Source organism: Mesoplodon bidens (genome assembly GCF_964165515.1).
Source record: "Mesoplodon bidens genome assembly, chromosome: 12".
In the NCBI taxonomy this organism is placed as follows: domain Eukaryota; kingdom Metazoa; phylum Chordata; class Mammalia; order Artiodactyla; family Ziphiidae; genus Mesoplodon; species Mesoplodon bidens.
In genome coordinates, this window is record NC_138168.1 from 10,258,528 (window position 1) to 10,273,884 (window position 15,357).

Here is a 15,357-nt window from a genome sequence, read left to right on the forward strand (position 1 = left end):
ACTACAGTGGCCTTTAGTGAAGTGGGAGATGGTCTCCTCCTCACTCTGGAACATAGTGATGAGACCCCTGGGAAAAGCAGTGTTTGAGACTCTGGGCTTAATAACCATGAAGTTTTCGGAATAACATGAGCCCTAGAAATTCACTGGGAGCAACCAAGTGCTCTTCCATGAGACCAGCATCTACCTCAGACTCGAGCTCCTCTATTGTGAGCTTGGACTTGCCAAAAGAATCACAGAGAAGGAATAAACAGAAATTGGGATCAAGATGACAAAGCAGAAGATGTGGGAGCATTCTCTGTGGTCAGTCTTGAGGAATAGAGTCATTAAAAAAAGCAAAGTGTAGGAAGGTTAAATTTCAATCTGATGGTGAAGGGGCTTTTAAATGTTTCAGCGGTTTGGTTGTACTTTCTGGAGGAGGACAGTTTTCTGGATTTGGTAAAGGCACTGGAGTTCGACCTTCACAAGGACTGTCAAATGGAAAAAGCAGTAAATACTGCCCCTTCCCTCAATAGTCCAAAGACTGGGACGTGGACCAAGGCAGCCTTTGATTCTATTACTTCAAAAGGTGAGAAAAAGAGTTCAAATCCCCAAACTAATGGCCCTTTTCCTGTCTTTATTGGGATAAAGCATACCAATGGAATGCTAGTAACAAGAAGTCAGCTGTGTTAAACTTTTTCTTCATGATTGGATAGTGAAACATGTGACACAAACCCACTCTGATCTGGCACCTATCTTTAAAGACTGTAAGAAATATTTAGCAAACATTAAATATGAGAACAGTGGCAGTAATAATTATCAAAATGGAACTAACAAAATGTTGGTTGAAACACAGTCTCTTTCCCTATTTGGTTCAAACAAATTACAACAAGAATCATCATTTTTGTTTCATGACAGCAAAACTAAAGCTACATCTGAAAAGAAAGTGAAGTCTGTGTCTGAAAAGAAAATGTACCCATTGCTAGGAGCAACAGACGCTTTTGCAAGAAAATTGCTACCTCTGTTTTAGGCTTGTTAAGCTTTGGCCCCCTGACTGGATTTTTATTTTCCCTTGGCAAACCAGCTTTTTTGGCAAAAATATCATACAAAGTAAACCAGTTTCTTCACCATTTTTCACTAAAACATTGGTGAGCCAAGCAGAAATGGCAGAAATGAATGCAAAGGTAGAGATAAAGGAAGGGATGATGAACCACCCAAAATAGTAATTACTCAAGAAAAAGAAGATGCTTTTTACTCCAAAAACTATAAACTATTTTATAAGAAAATGAATTTAAAGAGAAGGGTATACGTACCCTGCATTAAAACCTATAGCAAATCAGAAGCACAGCATTTAGTGCAGGCAGACACCAATTTAGGAAATATACTGCTGAATGTTTTTTGTGGTACGCGGGCCTCTCACTGCCTTGGCCTCTGCCGCTGCGGAGCACAGGCTCGGTACATGCAGGCTCAGCGGCCATGGCTCACAGGCCCAGCCGCTCAGTGGCATGTGGGATTTTCGCGGACTGCGGCACGAACCCGCATCCCCTGCATTGGCAGGTGGACTCTCAACCACTGCGCCACCAGGGAAGCCCACTGCTGAATGTTTTGATCCCACCTATAACTGCTCTAAAAAATGAAATTTACTTAAAAGGTGGAGGGAGTCTGTGAGAATATATGATGTCACATTAATATTTAATATTCAAAATATGCTGCACCTCTGTGTTACTTTATAGTGTCTCCAGGTGTACCTGGGAGTCCTCAAGGTTGTCTCACAGGTGTCAGTAAATAGTGTATTTGTGATCACTGACTCAGGCTGCCTATGTGAAGTCCACTGTGCTAACAATCTGAGAAACATGCCCTTTACCATCAGCACAGCTGCTAGAGCCCCTGAAAGGAATGCTGCACTGCAGGGGGCCCTGTGGACTTTCTTGTCTCTGTTTCCAGCAAAACAGAGCAGAGTGGTGTTCCATAGTGATTGCCTTGACTGGTCTAGCCAGGCTGTTATGAGGAGGGTAGGATGAGGAGCCATCTCCTTTATTTTTTTCTTCCTTTCACTTTCTCATTGGAATTGAAAAGTCCAATACTGAAATAAAAAATTAAAATCATTAGAGGCATTCAACAGCAGATTTGAACAGGCAGCTTAAAGGAGGTAGGGAACAGAGATATATTAGAAGAAAGTTTTTGTATACTAATAAAATTAAGTTAGTATTAAACTGAATAGGTTGTTATAAATTAAGATGATGATGTTGATAATTCCCAATGCAACCACTAAAAGAAAAAACAAAAACAAAAACTAAAAATTATATAGTAAAGGAGCAACAAGAGAATTAAAATGGTAAACAAGAAAATAGCCATTTAACACAAAAGAAGACAAAAATGGAGGAAAGGAGGAACAAAAGAACATAAGATATATAGAAAATAAAGAGCAAAATGACAGGCATAAATCTTATCTGTAATTTAGTTAAAGTAAATTTATTAAACTCCCCAGTTAAAAGGCAGAAGAGATTGGCAGAATTAGTAAAATAAACAAACAAAGGGGCTTCCCTGGTGGCGCAGTGGTTGAGAGTCCGCCTGCCGATGCAGGAGACGTGAGTTCGTGCCCCGGTCTGGGAGGATCCCACATGCCGCGGAGCGGCTGGGCCCGTGAGCCATGGCCGCTGAGCCTGTGCATCCGGAACCTGTGCTCCGCAACGGGAGAGGCCACAACAGTGAGAGGTCCACATACCACAAAAAACAAACAAACAAACAAACAAAAAAAACAAAGAATTGAGTCCCCAAATAGAAGAAAGAAAATCTGACAGAATTAAAGGGAAACATAGATATATCAACAATAATAGATTATTATTATACCTCATTAAAAATATATGGAACAACTAGAAAGATGATCGGCAAGGAAATAGAAGACTTGATTGATACTATAAACCAACTAGACCTAACAGACATCTATAGAACACTCTACTGAAGAACAGTTGATTATACATTCTTCTCTAGTGCATATGGAGCATTCTGCAGTATAGATCATATCAAGGCCATAAAAAAGTCTCAAAAACTTAATAGGATATAAATGTTACAATGTATGTTCTCCAACCACAATGGACTAAAATTAGAAATCAATAACAGAAGGATATTTTGGAAATTCATAAACATGTAGAAATTAAACAATGCATTTTATATAACTAATAAATGAAGGAAGACATCAGAGATACTAGAAAATTATTTGAGATGAATAAAAATGAAAAGAAAACATATCAAAACTTATGGGATTTAGCAATAGCAAAAGGGAAATTTATAGATGTACATGCTTACAATAAAAAAAAAAACATATCTCAAATCCATTACCTAATCTTCCTTCTTCCTTCTTAAGAAACTGGGAAAGACAATCAAACTAACCAAAAGAAAGAAATAATACAGATTTGAGTGAAAAAGTCAATTAAATAGGAAAAAGAAGATATAGAGAAAATTAATGAAACTTCCAAAAAATAGGGGAGAAGGGAAACATTCCTAACTATTTTAGGCCAGTGTTTTCCTGATAGGAAAACCAGACCAGGATATCACAAGAAAAGGAAACTATAGGCTAATACACCATATAAATATGAACCCCCAAATCCTTAACAAAATACTGGCAAATCAAAACAAGCAGTATATGAAAATGATTAAACACAAAGACCAAGGGGGATTTATCCCAAGAATGCAAGTTTGGTTCAACAAATGAAAATCAATCAATGTAATACATCATATTAGTAGAATAAAGGAAAAATACATACATGCATACACCAAACGAACCAACTGATCATCTTGAGAGGCAGAAAAGAATCTGAAAAAATCCAACACCTTTTAATGACAAAAACATTCAATAAATAAAGAAGAGAGGGGAACTTCCTCAACTTGATAAATGACATACATGAAAAACTCATGGCTAATATAGTACATAGTAGTGAAACACTGAAAACTTTCCTCCTAAAATCAGGAATAAGACAAACATGCCAGCAATTTTCACTTCTGTTCAACATTGTACTACTGGATCTGGCCAAGACAATTAAGCACGAAAAAGAAATAAAACGGATTAGAAAGGAAGATATAAAATCTCTTTTATTTTCAGATTATATGGTCTTTCATGCAAAAAATCCTTTAAAGTCCATAAAAAACTATTAAAGCTAAAAAACAAGTGTAGTTTGGTTGTGGGATACAAGATCAATATAAAAATTGGTTGTATTTCTATATACTAGAATTAATAATTCTAAAATGAAATTGAGAAAACAACTCCATTTACATTAACATTAAAAATACTTAAGAATAAATTTAACAAAAAATGTACAAGATTTATAGACTGAAAACTACAAAACATTGTTGAAAGAAATGAAAGAAAACCTAAATAAGTGGAAAGACATCCTGTGTTCATGGATTAGAAGACAATATTGTTAAAATAGCAATAATCCCCCAATTAATCTACACATTCATCACAATATCTATTAAAATTCCAACTTCCTTTTTTACAAAAATGGAAAAGATGATCTTAAAATTTATGTGGAATTGCAAGTGTCCCAAAATAACCAAAAAATCGTGAAAAAGAAGAAAAAATTGGAGAGCTCATACTTCCTGATTTCAAAACTTACTGTAAAGATACATAAATCAAGATTCTGCGGTACTCAAAGATATGCATATAGACTAATAGCATAGAATTGAGAATCCAGATATCAACACTTATAGTCAATTTATTTTTGACAAGGTTGCCAAGACAATTCAATGAAGAAGAGTGCTCTTTTCAACAAATGATGTTGAGAGAACTGGATATCAACATGCAAAAAAAAATGAATTTTTACCTCTATTTTTACCATATAATATAATTCACACAAAATTGATTAAGGACATAATGTAAGCACTAAAACTATAAAACTCATAGAAAAAATCATACGTGTAAGTTTTCACAACCTTGGATTAGGTAATGATTTCTTATTTATAACACAAAAAGCACACAACACTAAAGAAAAAGTAGATAAAGTGGACAACATTAAAATTCAGAATTTTGCGTTTTAAAGGGTAGCATCAATAAAGTGAAAAGACAGCCTAGAGAGTAAGAGAAATATCTGCAAATCACTTATTTGATAAGCATCTAGTATCCAGAATATGTAAAGAGCTCTTATAACTCAACAATAAAAATATCTCAATTTAAAAATGAATAAAGTATCTAAAAACTTTTCTTTAAAGAAGATGTACAAATGGCCAATAAGCACATGAAAAGATGATCAATATCATCAGCAAATCAAAACCACAATGATATACAACTTCCAACCCCTCAGGTAGTTATAATAGAAAAGGTGGATGATAAAAAGTGCTGGCAAGGTTGTGGAGAAATTGGAACCATCATACATTGCTTGTGGGAATGCAAAAAGGTGCAACTACTGTGGAAAACTTGGGCAGTTCCTCAAAAAGTTAAATATAGAGTTACAATATTACACAGTAATTGTACTCTTTGGTATGTACACGAGAGAAATAAAAACACACAAACACTTTACACAAAAACTTGTATACAAATATTAATGGCAGCAGTCTTCATAATGGCCAAAAAGTAGAAACAAACCAAATGTGTACCAACCGATGCATAGATAAATAATAACAGTATGTCCATACAATGCAATATTATTCTACTGGAAAAAGGAATCAAGTTCTGATAAATGTTGCAACATGGATGAAACTTGAAAACATGCGTTGTGCTTTCCTTTTTCTGACAAAAGAGACCACAGTTATATGGTTCTATTTATATGACAAGTCTAGAAAAGGAAAATCAGACAGAAAGTAGATTAGTGGTTGCCAGAGATTGGGGATTAGGAGGAGAATGGAAGTGACTGCAAACAACTACAAGTTTTTGTTTGTTTGCTTGTTGGGTTTTTTTTTTTCTCAGTGATTGTAAATATTCTGAAATTAGATAGTCGTATTGGCTGCACAACCTCTTGAATGTAGGAAAAACCACTGAGTTGCATATCTTAAATTGGTGAATTTCATGGTATGTAAATTATGTCTTAACGAAAAAATACAAAAACTGAAGGAGGGGCTTCCCTGCTGGCGCAGTGGTTAAGAATCTGCCTGCCAATGCAGGGGACACGGGTTTGAGCCCTGGTCGGGGAAGATCCCACATGCCACAGAGCAACTAAGCCCGTGCTCCACAACTACTGAGCCTACACTTTAGAGCCCGCCAGCCACAACTACTGAAGCCTGCACGCCTAGAGCCCGTGCTCTGCAACGAGAAGCCACTGCAGTGAGAAGCCTGAGCACCGCAATGAAGAGTAGCTCCTGCTCGCCACAACCAGAGAAAGCCCACATGCAGCAACAAAGACCCAACACAGCCAAAAATAAATAAAATAAAATAAATTAATTAAAAGAAAAAAACGCTTAAAAAAAACTGAAGGAGGACTTCAGTCACAAACAAAAGTCTTTATCACATTAATTCAGGCAAGTAAATGCATGGGACTTTGACAGACTCACATACCAATTTATACTCAGCTTGAAATTACACATATCTATAAATTTATTTTGATACAGAGTACAAGAGACATCACATTTTTAATTTTCTCCCTGCTGTCTCTTCAGGGGGCATAAAAAAGTTCTTATTGTCTTATACTACATGTCCCATTCGAGGAAAAGCCTCATTCTGTGTTGGTTACCACTGAGGTAATCGTTCTGAGCTTGTTGGTGGGGGGCCTGAGTGCATTCTGGCTGGCCTTGGTCCAGCATAGTTTCCTATGGCCTTCCACGGCTCAGTTCTTAATTTGGGGAACCTTGCATATCTCTTAGCTTCTCAACAAAAGTCCCATCACGTCTTGTGGTTTTTCTGCAATATAGAAGCTACCAAAAGACAAGATTTGGCTAACTTCTCAGGATAAAGGAAGAAAAATACCTACAGCAGATAGAAGAAAACACTGAACAAATTATCTGTCCATATAAGCAGAGGGGAAAAAAAATGCCTGGAATAATTTACACCAAAATGTGTTGAGTGGTTATCTTTGGATAGTGGGAATAATAATGGTTTTAAATTTCTTCCCTGTACTTTTTGTAGCAAATATATATTCTTTAGTACTTTTTAAAACCCTACTTAGAGAATTCAACTTACCCAGCAAAGTAGACTAATGACCAATTGCAGCTAAATATAACAAATAAATGCCAAATAATTTGCAAAGTAATAGGAAATGTGATCCAGTTGATAATGTGCAATAATAGAGCAGAAGGCATCCGAAAAACATTTCCTTTATTGCTTTCAAATGGGAGCTTACAGAGGAAAATAGCTTCTCATTTCTATCTTCTATTTTGGCTCAGTCGTGAAAGGTAATCAGAACACATAGGGATGGATCCTTTAAAGCTATGGTTTCCTTAGATATTCATCAATAAATATTTATAATATTTATTTCAGTTAAGATTATGGACTTTGGAGCTAGACTGCTTGGTTTTCAATCTCAAATCTGCAATTTACTAACTGTGTTACCATGGGAAGGTTCAGTTTGCTTTCATTCATATGTAACAATAGCACTCCTCTTCTAGGTATGTTTGTGTGATCATATAGAGAGCACTTAGTACAATGCCAGGCATTTAATAAACATAAATTTAATAAACGCTGCGATAGACATTTAGCTTAAGCAACCCCATAGACACAGTTTATTAATAGAAGTAAATTTGGCCTTTAGTATAGTGTATATCCTATAAGCATTGAAAAATTCAAAAGCAAAGACTGTATGGTATATGAGTTGATTTTAGAAAACACTGCTAATATTAAGACTCTCAATTTAGCTGTAAAGTCACTTCCAACACGAGACACCAGTGGTTATTGTGCTTGAACAATTAGAGAACTGCTTTTGTAAACTCTAATCTGAGTTGTGGCTTTGAAATTCGAACGATCAAATTTAGTTCTAATGATTCTAATGATTAATATAAGTGTGCTTTAGAGAAACAGAACCCAGTGTAGGCTCTTAGAACAAAATATTAGCAATTGTGTTAGTGGTCATAGATGTGCCTGCCATCTGTGGTTAGTGTTTTGATTAAGTCTATAATCTGAAAATGTGTTGTTTTACTCAGCTTGAGGCTTGTAGAGGAAGGAGTCTTATTCTATTCTGACTGCACGATGCTATTTGGTAGGGATGCATGCATCCTGTTTACTCCCAGAATCATTAGACCACGGGAAAGTTTGCCAAGTTCCATCTATGCATGTGTAGCTTGAGGTCAAATCTGTTTTTCCTTAAAGTTCAATTTCCTTAATAAAGACAACCCTGGCCTCCAGACATCCCCATGCAGTTTTCTTTGTGAAAAAGTAAAATTAAAAAAAAAATCTAGCGCATTCTGCAGTTCACCTTGGCTTCATTTCCATTGCTCTATTTTTTTTGAGTTGTTCACATTGCAGAAGAAACACGTTTATATCCCTTCAAATGAGCAGAGACCATTTTAAATAGATTAATAAATAGTGACTTTATAGATAGATATCAGGATTCAAGGATATGAAAATTAATGCTAATTTATTTTCATTTTTGAACAAGCAAGATTTGTTACCAGAAACACATAATTTAGATAAAATAAGCAGATATTGGAGATTGCATTTATGCATACTTAAGGCTAAATGAAAACATTATGGATATAATGAGGAATGAATTATTATTCTCTAATACAAAGGTGGTTTATTTTGAAAATTAATGTCAATTCTGAAACTTAATGCCTCAAAAATTGCCGAATGCTTTCCTACTTTGTTAGGAATAAAAAGGATTATTATTTTCTTCAAGGGACAGAATGAGGTTTCACAGGGGACAACATTGTTATTAAATCTCAGGGACAACACGATATGCTGAATTTAGATTGGAACAAAATATTAGCCGTTCTTTTAGTGGTCATAGATGCACTTGATATATGTGGTTAAACATTCTGATTAAGTCTAGTCTGTCGTCTGAAAATTTATTACTTTACTTAAATTGATATTTTATGTAAAAACCAAGACACTCTCAAAGTGCAAAATTTTCTCTTCCTCTGCAATAAGCCAGGTCTTTTAACTCATACTTAGATATTCAACATGCTTATGACCAATTTTCCACTTTCAATTTATCTTTCTTTTAATACCAACATCAAATTAATCACTGTAGGTGGTGTCTCTCTGTTCCATAAAAATTATTCCCTATGGCTTTGAGGTAAAGTGCACAATCTTTAAATCGAAATACCCAGCTCTTTCCAACACGGCTCAATCTGGTTTTCTAGCTTATTCTTCTAAAATTTTCCTTTATGGACCTTCACTTTATTTCAGTCAAACTTTCCTAGTTGACCTCTTGTAAATTTGTTTATGCTTTTATTTCTCTAAGCTAGCAGGGTGTTTGGAGCCCATGAATCAGAATCCCAGGGAGTGTTTTTATGGAGCAGGTGCTTATTAAAAATGCAGATTTCTTGGTCACACTCCAGATCTATTGAATCAGAATATGTGGGTGCAAGGCCCCCAAATGTGCATTTTGAGAAGCATCTAGATGATTCTGATTCACATGAAGCATTTGTCTTCATCTTTCCAGCCACCTTATAGTAAGTATCATTTTCCTAGTATGTCGACCTATTGGGATTCTTGTATGTAATTATGAGTTCTTCCAAACTCTGTTCAAGTCTCACCTCCTTCAAAAAGCCTTTTCTGATTCCCCAAGGAAGATGTTTTATATTTTCTTTACCTTCATGTTGCTTATTGTTATGACTCCTCTTATAAGACTTATATGCTATGTCTCTGGTCCTGGAACAACACTGAAAAAGGCATAAGAGCAGAAGATTTGAACTGTTTTTTCTTGATCCATATATAAGAAATATATTTTACATCCAGACATAACACACACACATACACACACACAGACACACACACACACCCCACACATACATCTAAGTTGAAACAAATTTTACAAAACAATATTTATCCTTATTGTATTAAATGCCATTTGGTTATTCCCATTTTGTATTGTATTGTACTCTGTTATATTCTATCTATTTCATTATGAAATACTTATAGAGACATACTTAAAAATATCATGGCTCACCCATAGGTCACTATAAATGTTTTGAAAAATACAGATTTAAAGGGCTAGTTTACACCCAGCAAAACACATTGTAATATTTTCCCAAGTGTTGAATTCCTTGAGAAATCATTAGGCTTGGTAAAAAGCAGATTATTTTGAAACAATTAGATTATGGATTGGCAGAAATTAATATTCAAATGCAATGAGTTTAACTGGTTACATGATAATTTTGATTTGAGCTAGTTTCTGACAGTAATACTTGCCTGATCATATAATTTAAAAAGGCTAAAGTAGTTTGAATTCATCAATAAAAAGATCATATTAAAAGACATAAAAATAGTTGGATTTCTCTGAAGACTCAGGTATTGCATCTGTCTCTTAGAGTCAGTTTTTCCCTTACATTTTCAAAAATAATACCCTGTCCCTAATTAAACCTCAACAGTTTATTTGACAGAATCTGAGCATATCTATTTAGGATGATGAGTTGCCTTGAGGATTATAACTTGGTCATTTTACAATCCATAACCTAGCACAATGCTATTCATACAGTAAATTATCAATACATATTTATGAATAAATAACTTAATGAAGAAACTATGGATTAATATCTGAATTTCCATTGGCTGAATTCATAAAGCTATATTTTACTTAAGCCATTGCAACCCATTCTAGATTTAAAATTTTTACTTAGAAATAATTTTAGATATAAAGAAAAGTTACAGAGATAACATAGACAGTTTTCATATACTCTTTATGTTGTTTCCCCTAGTGTTAACATCGGTGATAGCCTGAAGGTATCCCCTCATAATTCATTATGTTGAAATCCTAACTCCTAATATGATGGAATTAGGAGGTGGGTCTTTAGAAGGTTACTAGGTCATGAGGGTGGAGCCCTCATGAATGGGGTTAGTGCCCTTATTTAAAAAACCCAGAGAACACCTTCACCCTTTTGCCATGAGAGCACACAGGGAGAAGATTACAGTCTGTGAGCCAGAAAGTGAGCTCTCACCAGGCACAGAATCTGCTGACACCTCAGTCTTGAGCTTCCCAGTCTCCAGAATTGAGACAACTAAATTTCTGTTGTCTATAAGCCACTGAGTCTATCGTATTCATTTTATGTATCATAGTACTTTTGGTCCAAATTAAGGAATCAACATTGGTACATTACTATTAACCAATTATTTAATAATTTTTCCACTAATTTCCAGAATCCAATCCAGGATAATATATTTCCTTTAGTTGTGATGTCTCCTTAGTCTCCTTCGATCTGTGATGACTTCTCAGTCTTCCTTTGTTTTTTATGATCTGACATTTTTGAACAGTACTAGTCAGGTACTTTATATAATATTTCTCATTAGGGTTTGTCTAATGTTCTTCTCATGAGGACTGGGTTTGTGGATTTTGGAAGAATACTACAGAAAAGAAGTACCCATCTCATCACATATATATATATTTAGGAGTATATGGCATCAACATGATATTGATAATATTAACCTTGATCACTCAGTTAAGGTTGTACTTGTCAGATTTCTCCAGGTTTCTCCACTGCATGGCTATTATTTTTTCCTGCCTGTGTCCTTTGGAAGTGCATGACTAGGTCCATTTCACATTCCAGGGGGTCGTTATTAAGCTCCACTCCTAGAGAGAGTAATATCTATATACAGTATTTGGAATTCTTTTGTAAAAAAAAAACTATCCCCTTCTCCTCATTTATTTATTAAAATAATTTATTTATACCAGTATGTACTCATATATATTTATTTTATACTTTGGGTTATAAAACAGTGCTATTGTTATTTTTTTATTGCTCAAATTCTTTGGCCACTAGAATCTCATTCAGATTGGCTTTTATATCTATTTTACAGCACTTCATCATTTTACTTTGGAATACTTCATTCCTTTGTGGCACTATGAGATACTCCAGGCTCATCTCATATTTTCACTGCTTCAGTTCTAGAATCAGCAATATATTCAAGTAACTATTATATACTATAATAAAATTAATGACTTAAAAAAAGTAGAAAGAGAACAATTAAACACCAGAAGAAATTAGTAAGTGTAAAAATAGAAATTAATGAATTTGGAAATAGAAAAATAGTAGATCTAATAAATAAGTCTAAATGGAAATTATTTGAAAAATATCCATTTTGTTTATGGAAATGCTTTGCTGAAAGAAAAGTCATTTTGGAGGCTACCAATGAAACAAACAAACAACTAGCTATCCTACCAACATAAAAACAAGGCACAAATATACAAAATTAGAAATGACAAGTGGAAAATAACTATCAAAAAAGAGAAAATTTTTAAAATGATGAGACTAATTTGCACAACTTTGCAAATAAATTTGAAACTCTAGATGAAATGGAGAAAATCCCAGAAAAGTTCAACTTATCAAAATTGACGTTGGGAAAGACAGAGAATCTAAACAGATTAATTACCACAGAAAATATAAAGAAAAGCTCACCCACCCAATGAACGTTCAACACATACCAGGTCAAGATGGTTCTGTAGGGAAATTCTATCAGCTTGTTAATGATCAGATACTTTCAATACTGTTTGAATGATTTCAAATCAAGTAAAAGAAGGAAAACATTCAAATCATGTTTTAAAAAAATCCTGAGATAACTCATATATATTATGCACATTTTGTTGCAACTTATGTTTTTGATTTAACAATATTTTTGGATATTCCATGGGTTAGAGTGTATGAGTTCTAAATTATTCTTCTAATGTCTAGTTTCATACTTAGTAGAGATATATAATAATTTATTCAACTATTTCCATACTGAAGGGTATTCACATTGTTTCCAGTTTTTTGCCCTTGCAAGTAATGTTATATTAAATATCCTGTACACATATTGTTGGAGACCACAGCTTAGGTTTTTGTAGCACTAAGCAGCAGATCAAGGTGATGAGATATAGAAATTATTTTAGGGAATAAATATGACACAAAACTGAATTCAAACACATATTCATGATAATTTCCTGGAAAATCAGTTTGTGCATTAATACTATACTACTGATAATAGTTTATATAAGTAAGTGAATGTAATCAACATTTATCTAAATTTTTTGGTGCAAAAATCCACATCCTTCAAGAATGTAATTAATTGGTTTCCTCAATGCCATTTTCCATTGCAAAGCATTAGCTTTTCTGGAGCACATTAGTGACTGAATTTCCAAAGAAGCAGAATAACAGTCATGCATGCCTGTCTTCCTGTTAAATTATTTCAGTCAATGAAAATCAAACAAAGAAAAGAGACACACTGAGGCTATATTTTAAAATGGGAATTCTTCAAAGACATAATAAGACTTTTATTTCATAATCACTTTACTACTTGAGTAGTATTCCATTTCAAATGGACATTACCCTCTTCCATTATTATTTGGTTAGGTGTTTAGTGCATTGCAATTTCATAGTATTAAAAATATTGCTTTATTGTGGTATATTCACATTAATAATGAAAAACATACTTATTGCATAAATGGAAAATTGTGTGACTCTGACAAGTTAAATTAAACTTGTTAAAGTCTGTTACTTAATGCAAAGAGGTTGACTTAATTTATATCTATGCACATATATGTGCATATATAAATATATGTGTATATATATAGATTTTATATGTATGTGCTTTTTTTTTTTTTGCGGTATGCGGGCCTCTCACTGTTGTGACCTCTCCCGTTGCAGAGCACAGGCTCCGGATGCTCAGGCTCAGCAGCCATGGCTCATGGGCCTAGCCACTCCACAGCATGTGGGATCTTCCCGGACTGGGGCATGAACCCGTGTCCCCTGCATCAGCAGGCAGACTCTCAACCACTGCACCACCAAGGAAGCCCTATCTCTTCCATTTTATATCTGAATTATTGACAACATAGAGTGCCACCAATCACATTGTACTAACTCAATATTAAAAGATATTTAATGAAGATTTCTGAAATTAATATACAGAACATCTCCAAGTCAGAAAAGGAGCTGATTTATTTTTTCTCCTACAAAACTGCTTTTGGCATCATTTAAAATTATCTAGATATATAAAGATAAAACATTTTAAAACCCTGACTAGATATCAAAAATATTAATGTTTTTCTTAAATCACTTGACTCCATTTAATGCTTTTATATAATTTTCATAGGTCAGCATATATGTATATGTATGTATATACATATGTGTTTATTTATCTGAAAGTATAAGCTTAGTGAAACAAAATAGAAACATTACTATGTGTGTCCCTTTCCTCTTATACACTCCATTTCAACCTTTGCTTTTAATTATATTCTTTCTTAATAGCCAGTGTACCTTGGGACAAAATTTATATTTTCTTTAATATCATTGACATATTAAGTAATTGTAAAAATGGTACATAGAGTATATAGTTAAATATGATCAATAAACAAGTGACATGTATATAGTAAATAAAGAACTTTTTATGGTAATCAAAGGGCATTAGGTATAAGTAACAGTAGATAGAAAAACCTTATCTTAACACAGATATGTTTCATAAAATTAACTAAAAGCCAGTTTTATATAAATTCACACACATAACACCTCAGGGTAATAACAACTCCTCAGACTTTCAGAGAGTATTTTCAGGTTAAGATTGACAGAGAGGTTATTTGCTTTTTCTGTTTCTTTTCATTCATTTATTTATTTGCTGGGCACATACCAGGTGTTAAGTAAACAATACAAGCAAATTCCCTATTCTCATGGATTTTTTTTTCTACTGGGGGAAGGCAGCATGGAAATATGTAGACAAATGTTAAAAATGATAACATTTCAAATGCTTTCCAGAGTTATAAAGAAAATAAAGGTGGGTAGTGGAATATGGGAATAATGACTGGAGAATGCAGTATTTTAGGTATAGAGATAGAAAAGGCATCCTTGAGGAGACGTATCTATTCCAAAACCTGATATATGCAAAGCAGTTAGGCATGTGGAAATTTGAGGGAACCTGCCCCAAGAAGAGGGACCCCAAGTGTGAAAGGCTAGGGGCAGGAACAAGATTGATCACCCGTGGAAGTGGAAGAAAATTAAGTAGTGGGGTTCTAGTGAAACAGGCTGTAAAAGACGATGTAGGAAAAGTAGTCAGGGGCCGTATGGTGTAGGGCTCTGTGGGCTCTGGTAAAATTTGACTCTATTCTAAAAGTCAGGAGAAGCAATAGGAAGATTTTAGGCAGGAGAGTAAAATAATCTGATGATGAACAACGTGGACTAGAGAGCCGGCAGGGGACCTTCTGGTTTGGCTTTAACAGGTGCATCTGATCAGCCGTCCTAAATTCTCTCCCCATTTATCTTGTTTTAACTGCATCCAAAGCCAAGCAGGGGACTGTGGAAAGGCAACCTCTTTTGAAGAACATAATGGTTTAAAGGAAT

The 15,357-nt window shown here is 34.4% G+C and overlaps 1 pseudogene across 1 annotated transcript in view; it reads left to right on the top strand.

Moving 5' to 3' along the window:
• The first annotated feature begins 363 nt into the window (after window positions 1-363).
• LOC308626258 (nuclear pore complex protein Nup50-like) overlaps window positions 364-15,357 on the top strand; it is a 29,587-nt pseudogene continuing 14,593 nt past the window's right edge. The window contains exons 1-2 of the transcript in view: window positions 364-565; window positions 654-1,379. The product of the transcript in view is annotated as a nuclear pore complex protein Nup50-like (transcript). The remainder of the gene's footprint in view (window positions 566-653; window positions 1,380-15,357) is intronic.